This window comes from Molossus molossus, unplaced genomic scaffold, assembly GCF_014108415.1.
Source record: "Molossus molossus isolate mMolMol1 unplaced genomic scaffold, mMolMol1.p scaffold_m16_p_3, whole genome shotgun sequence".
NCBI lineage: Eukaryota > Metazoa > Chordata > Mammalia > Chiroptera > Molossidae > Molossus > Molossus molossus.
In genome coordinates this window covers 67,231,528-67,239,385 of record NW_023425366.1, presented here as the reverse complement: position 1 = coordinate 67,239,385, position 7,858 = coordinate 67,231,528, and the positions used below count along the sequence as shown (strand labels likewise).

Here is a 7,858-nt window from a genome sequence, read left to right as displayed (position 1 = left end):
TGACTATAACTCCATCCCTTAAGGAAAAATGCCTTTTATACCTACACCAGTATTCTCCAGAGAAGCCCAAGGGAGCTCTGGAAAGGTAGAATGATAGCCTTGGGAAATCAAACTCCTGGCTTAATTTTCACATTTTCCCCTCAGAAGGTTTCGCCCAGGGCCTTTTTCTGTGTAACATACTTCACCCCAGCTTATGATCTGCTTCTTCCAGGGAGCTCTCTGTGAGCAATACCCATAATTCAATGATTCTCCTAGCCAATATCAGTTTAATGTTTTTAAAGATATTTCTGTAATTTGTTTCAAATTTACTGAAATGTTCTCATAAAACAAGACTCTACTAGTGAAATTATATTTCATAGAACTTTACTAAGACTTGATAAAACATTAATTAAAAAATTATCAAAATAATATATGCACATTATTTTGAAAGTCAAATGGAACCGAAGGCTATCTACACTCCTTCCCTTATTCTTCTAGAGGGGACCAGTTGGATTCTGTGTGCTGATTGTTCTGGCATGTACTTCATTCCATGATTCTAAATAGTAAATGTGTCATGCTTTTTACTGATTAAATAATTTTAGATATTATTTAATACCTTCTTATTAGATAAGGCTAAAGATTTAGCTCTCACACCTTTATCCCTACTGTTTCTCTCTTTATATACTATTAATACCATAATGTTGTAATTTCAGGTTACATCTATATTCAGTGTTTACATTATTATGAAATGAAAATATTACTAGCTGAAAGTTGTAGTGTATCATTTTCTTTTACTTTTTGTTGAACTTAATAATTGCTTTTCTTAATTTTCAGTTACCACACCTAATTCTTCCTGTACCTTTAAATAGTCCCTCAGTACAATTTGCACAAAGTCAGTTTCTTAACATAATATAGCAATTCCAATTTTTTTCTTGGAAACCTTATCGGAAACCTCCATTTTCCTTTATGCTGGTTTCTTACCATTTCCTTCCTGTGTGGGCTGCTGTATATTGTCCTGGAACATCCATTTGTTGTCATTAAAACTCTCTGCCTTTCTATTGGTTTGCAGTTCCTGTTTCTTGAATCTCTGATTTTTTTCTTGGTTTTTCCTCTTTTGGTAGTATACATTATCCAATATATAAAAAGATTGTACAAAGGCTGAGAACATAGCAACGAGAGCCCTCATTGTGCCTATTACTTGTAGATTCAGTCTGGACAGAGTGCCCTCTAGGCCAGGTGTACCATCCAGCTGTGTCATCCAGGCGTCTTCCTTCACCATCATCCTAGAGATCCCTTTTCCTATCTCATGCTGATTTTCCTATTTTATGGTTCCCTCCTTCCCTCCCTCCCTTCCTTCCTTGGTTTATTTCCTTGTTTGGGTAGAAAACATCCTTCAGTGATGCTTCTTGAGAAAGGGTAAATTTTGGGACCTTGCATGTCTGAAAATTTATTTTACCCTCATGTTTCACTGATGAGTTCGCTAGGTTTAGAATTCAATACTGGAAACAGTTTCCTTCTGAATTTCGATGGCATTGCTCCATTGTCTTCTGGCTTCTAAGTGTTTGTGTTGAGAAGACTAAGGCCATTCTGATTCCTTATTTAGATGTAGTCATTGTTGTTGTTTTTTCTGTTCTAGCAGCTTATTGATTCTTCTTCTTGTCTCTGACAAATTTCACAGAGATGTGGTTGGCTATGCATTTATTTTCATCCATTGTGCTAGGCACAATCAAGGATCATGAGTTATACTGCATTGTAGTATTTCACTACTGGCCTTTAATCTAGAACAGTTTCTTAGCTTTTTTCCTTTCATGACACTGATGGATCTGAAGGGTCCATGGAACATATTTTGTAGACTGTCTCTAAAGTTGTGTTTGTTTCCACATAATTAAATTTGGATTGGACTTTTTGAGCAGAAATACTGCATAGGTGATACTGCATAGGTGTAATCATTTCAGGGCACAGAATGCTAGTTTGTCTCAATATTGGTGATGTTTTAAGTGTGACATATATGTTTAAAAAATTAAACATTTATTTTATTATACAAATAATACACATTAATTGAAAAAATTAGATAATACAGATTAGGAACAAAAACCACTTAACATACAATCCAGAGATAATTTTAATACTCAAGTTATATATCCTTCAGACTATCATAACTAGATCTATATATTTACAGAAATACATCATACTACATGCAATGTTTTGTTTCCTGCTTTTTTCCCACTTAAGATTATATTTGGACAGCTTTCCATGTTTTTCAGTAAAAAAATGTGATACAATTATCTGTTTAATGTGAAAGGAATTACAGTAATCTCCTAATTTGGACAGGGGCTTTCCAGTTTTTACTTTATAACTAATTTTGTGAAGACCACCTCTTCACATATATTCTTCCATGCTCATTCAGTTATTCCCTTAAAATAAAATCCTAGAAATGGAATTGCTAGGGAAGAGCACATGCATTTTTAAAGCATTTTAATACACGGTACACAATGTATGTGTGTTTTCCCTATGGTCCCAACAATAATGAGCCTCATCATTGTGGATTTTTTTCATTCTCTTACATGAAAAAATAGTGTTTGTTATTTCTTCATTTTTAAATTGAGAAGCTTTTAAAAATGCTTGCAGGTGAGTCAGGTATCGCTAGGTTTTAAACATACTCAGGTGATTCCAATTTGCAGCAAAGTTGTGAACCACTGTTGCAGACTGGCAGCAAATTATGGCCCACAGGTCGAATCTTGTGTTTTTGTAAACGAAGTTTCCTGGGTGCACAGCCAAGCTCAAGTGTTTACTGTTTATTGTCTGTTGCTGCTTTCATGCTCCTAGGGCAGGGCTGAGTAGTTGTCAAAGAAACCATATGGCTCACAAAGCTTAAAATAGTATCTGGCCTTTTCCACAGAAAAAGATAAAACAAAGAGGAATAGAGAGAGTCCCTTTGTCAACTCTCCTGTGCATGCTTTTGCTAGAATTTACTGTTTCTAGAAGGTTTTGCTTTATTGGGAAGGAGTAGCCTTCCATTTCACCCCCTGCCCTGCCATGACCTAATGTGTTAGCTTTCTCCTCCAGTGTGATATCTGAAAAATGCTAATTCTAACTCCAATTAATTCAACAACTACTAAGCTTCTACTACGTGTCAGGCACTTGGGATACTCGAGGAAACAAAAAGGACAAAAGGCCATGCCTGTATGGAGCTTTCATCCCAGTGGGGTAGGGGTTTGGGAGACCCTATAAACAAATTAAATGTGTAAAACATACACTGAATTGGGTGGTAATGTTTTCTGTGGAGAAAAAGAAAACCGGGATGCCCTTGCGAGAAGGTAGAATTTGAGCAATGACCCGTGGAGGTAAGAAAGTGAGCCACGTGGAAAGAGGGAAGAACTGTATCCCAGGCCGAAAGCACTGCCAAGCACACAGGTCTTGAGGTGGTGCTTGGCTGGTTGCCAGAGAACAGGGGTCAGTGTGGCTGGAACAGAGGGAACAAAGTGGCAGCAGGTGTGGTCTGAGAGAGAACATTGGGCAGATCATTTAGGGCCTTGAAGGCCATTGTGATGGTTTTGGCTTTTTTTTTTTTTTTGATGTTTCATTCAATATGATTTTATTTAAAAATCTGCAGAGCTCAAGGAGAGATCTCAGCTTTTGTTAAAAGAAAGCAATTTTCACAGAATATTTTGTCATTTTAGCTTTGTGTGGAATAACAACAGGAAAGGAAGTTTCTGTTCAAGATCCTCACTCCAGCACACTCAGCCAGGTGCTTGGACTCTTACAGCGAGATGACACACTCCTGGAACTCACAGTAAATCCTCTCACCGAGTGAAACAGTTCTTCCCCAGGCGCACACACCAGCTCTGATTTTCATGCTCTACACGGGGCCCTAAGGAGCCTTCACTTTCAAGTTGAGAAAAATGTGAAAGGATTTCTTAACCCACTGCCTGCAACAAATCCAACTACTTGTTAATTCTTGACAATTACAAGGATAAAATACTTGAAATTTATTAGAGGTTCCACATTTAATAGAACTCAAATGTAAAAAATTAAGTCAAGTAACATGCTTTCATGTTTTAAAATGTTACTTAATAAACCTTACTGAGACAAAAATATGCAGCACTTTCTTGTACTTGGTATTATAAACTGCTTCTGACAATGGCTACTTGATGGTCAAAAATAAAATAAAACAGAAGAAACCATACAGAATGGTATATAACAATACCTGCAGGGAATGTCATGTTTTAAACTTTGTTATTGAAATTAAACATGGGGGAAAAAAGGTCTACAAAGCAACACACCCATGTTATTTAAGATGCTGAGGTAGTTATTCTGTCCTATGCAGTAAAGTGAAGATAAAAAAATGCATACAACTTTTAAAAAGCTTTTTTTAAGTTCAGGTTATAGTCACTTTCACAAACAAGGCATTTATAAACTATGAGGTGGACAGGTCCTAGTCAGGCAAGTTCTGTACTTGATGTCTTATTACTCTGAGATTCAATGATCAGTCTTGGATCAATCAACTGTCTCCAAAAAACAGTGATCTTTCTCTCCTGTGTCATAGCGTACTCCACTACCTCAGATCCATTTTTGTTGTGATAAACCAAATAGAATTTCCCAGGTTCTTTCACGACTGAAACAGGTACAGATGAAAGAATTTCTATATCTACTTGCTGGGTCTCTGGATTGTGGCTTAATATTTTTCCTTCCTTAAATGCAATCTTTTTCCAACTTGGGGGGAAGCTGCTAACAGTGGTAACAGACTGTAGTCCTTCTTGTGTGTCTCTACTGGATTCTGGATAACAGTAGATGAGTTTGTTACCATTTCATTTAAATGCTGCTGCTTCTGATAGTCAGCATCTCTATTTAAAACATGGGGAAGAGCAAGTCTTCATCCTCGACCTCTCCCCCGAATGCCCTGACCCCTAACTCCCTTGCAAGAAAGAAGGTCCTCTCTTCTATCCCAATCTCTTCCCAAACCGCCAGGGAGAGTCACACTGGGAGGAGGACCAGGAGCCTGTTTGCCACCATTTGAGTCAGAATGCTTCCATCCTGAGGCATCTGCAGTCTGTGATGATGACCCTGGACCTGGACCTCTTCCTGTCTTTAAGAGCCCGGCAGCCTTCCCCAAGCGGCTCAGCCTTCCCCAAGCGGCTCTTTGACACCATGCATTGGTCATCTGACTCTGAACCAGTCTGAACTAGATGATGTTCTGACAGTCTCATCCTCGATGAGGGCAGAGTTAGAGCCAGTTTCTGTAGCTATTTTGTTTGCAGTTGTGTTTTTTATAGAGGGCCCTTCCATTGATAATACAGTTGACACCTTCTCTGAGGACATTCTGACCTCCAAGATGACATTTTTGAGACCATTGCTGGTTGACTCATGACAAGACTCAGACTCCGAGGAGGAACTGGGACTATCTTTTGTATGAACGCCCACGCCACCTTTGCTCTTGGCTTTAACCAGGCTGTTTCTAGCAGGAGAGCCTTTTGGAGGACTACAATTTTCAACAGTCCACCCTTTCCCTGTCTGTGCTTTAGAAGACTTGGGACTCTTCCTCTGTTTTCTATACACACATTTCTTCTTCTTCGGTGATTTTCTTTTTGTCTCTCCAACATCATCTACTACAACACATGGAGCTTTCTTTTTCCTCTTGTTTTTTCCCCTCACTTTCTGATTTGTGACAGTTTTTTGTTCTATATCCAAGGTATTCTCGTTATCATTCTCTTGTCTCTTCCAATGCTTCTTTGAATTTCTGTAATCAGTTTCTTCATCCTCCTCCAACCTAAATGACCACTTCTTTGCTTTCCTAGGTAAGAAATAAGTACTATCACCATTACTGACTATTACGGGATTCTCAGCAACTTCTCTGTCTTCTAATTTAATTAAACTCCGAGGCAATCATTGTCTCATACCAGGTGCCCACTCTTGCCATGGGGCAGAAGCGCCCCCTCCAAGTAGAGGGTGAGGGGGGCCCTGGAACTGAAGCCAAAGATGCTGGCAGATGAGACTAATGAGATCTGCGACTACCGGGCATCTGTTCAAGTCGACAAGAAGCCAGAAGTCCATGCAGTGCGGGGTGGCTGGCGGCAGGTAATCAAATTGAAGCCATAGTCTAACAGTCTCGGAGGCTGCCATCTTGCTCAATCGATGGTTTTGGCTTTTACAGAGTAAGATGGGGAAACCCGTTGTGGGTTTTGAGTATCCGGTGATGTGATGGGATATATTTTAACAGAATCACTCCAGTTGCTGTGGTGAGAATAGACTGAAGAAAGCCATGGTACATCAGGGAGACCTCTTAGGAGGCTATTGCAAAATTCTAAACAGATTATGGTAGTAACAGGATGGTAGTAGTGGAGGTAGTAAAAAAAAGAAGCCCAAATATTTCCCTCAGTCCAGTTTATAGCTTGTGTTGGTTTCTCTCAGATTCTGGCATTAGATAATTTGTCTTAGTTTTGCAAGTTTTTCTTCTTTTCTGTTTTTTTTTTTTTTTGTGATTGTTACATGCCATTTTGAATTAGGTATTGTCCTTAAAATTCAATTGTACCTAATTGTGATCCTGTACTTAACATGCCTAAAATATTACACATGCTTGGTAAATTCTAACAATGGATGCATATTAAAGGGTTTGGTAGAAAAAGGTGGATTATATTTATCTTCACATGCCTGTGTTTTCAGAATTATATTTCTATGATTGTTTTATTCTTCCCTAAAATTAGCACATATACCCACACATTAGCTATATTGTGTTCTTTGGTTTTAATTAGGAGATGGAAGGTAGAGTTGCATACTTTAATTTTAACATAATATTCTAAGATTGAGATCTTTTTCTTAAGGGTTTTACTTCAGAATATACCTGAAGTGAAATTTATTTCTCAGAAATTCATACGCAAGTACAAAGATAAGCTCATACAAGTTCACTGAAGAACCATAAAATAAAGGAGATGAACTGGCTCATAAAGAAAACTTCAAGGACAGTTTGAAAAAGGAATTTAGGTAAAATTATTATTTGCAGATTAGCTTTTGTACCTGGAAAATATAAGACACCAACTGAAAAACTATTACAAACAATAGAATAGTTTGGTACAAAATAAACATATAGCAACAGAGTTTGCATATATAAAGAATAACCAGTTAGAAGACATAATGGAAGAAAGATCCACTTAACAATAGCACTACCAACAACAAAGGATAAAACAACTAGGAATAAACTCACCCCTGGCTACACATTAGGATTATTAGCTGGAGAGTGTAATAAACAAAACAACAAGAACAAAACTGTCCAGGTGCCATTCCTAGAATTCTGATTCAGTTGGTATGGGGTGGGGACTAGGTAGTATATGTTTAAAGATCCCTACTTTCCAAATATTTCTATGAAGAAACTTACCTATTTGAGGAAAACTCAGAATACTACTGAATGTTATAACAGAAGACTTGAATAAAGGGAAAGCATATTCTGTTCTTTAGAATAATTAAATATTATAAAGAACTCAATTCTCCCTAAATTTGGCTATAAATTTAATATGATTCATAAGAAGACTAAGAAATAAAAAATTTTCACTTTTCAAACCAAACTTATTTTAAATTTGTATGGAAAAATTAAGTTAGCAAGAGTAGCTAGGGAAATTCTGAAAAAGAAAACTGTTGCAAAAGGACTAGTCTGACCAGATATTGACTACCACACTAATAAACAAATTAGAATGGTCCATCACAAAATAAAAAAATCTTCTGAAAGGACTCAAATGTAAATGAGACATTGATATATGCTAAAATGGCTTTTCAAGGAAAAAAAGAAAAAGATAATGTATTCAATGCAAGATATTATATAATTAAGTGGCATTTTCTAACCAATGGGACAAATGTTAGTTTATTCAGTGAAAGGTCAGTTGGGTGGCCA

The 7,858-nt window shown here is 37.3% G+C and overlaps 1 pseudogene; it reads right to left on the bottom strand.

The window, feature by feature from the left end:
* Nucleotides 1-4,418: 4,418 nt before the first annotated feature.
* Nucleotides 4,419-6,099, bottom strand: LOC118641804 (annotated as a pseudogene).
* Between the last annotated feature and the right edge of the window lie 1,759 nt (nt 6,100-7,858).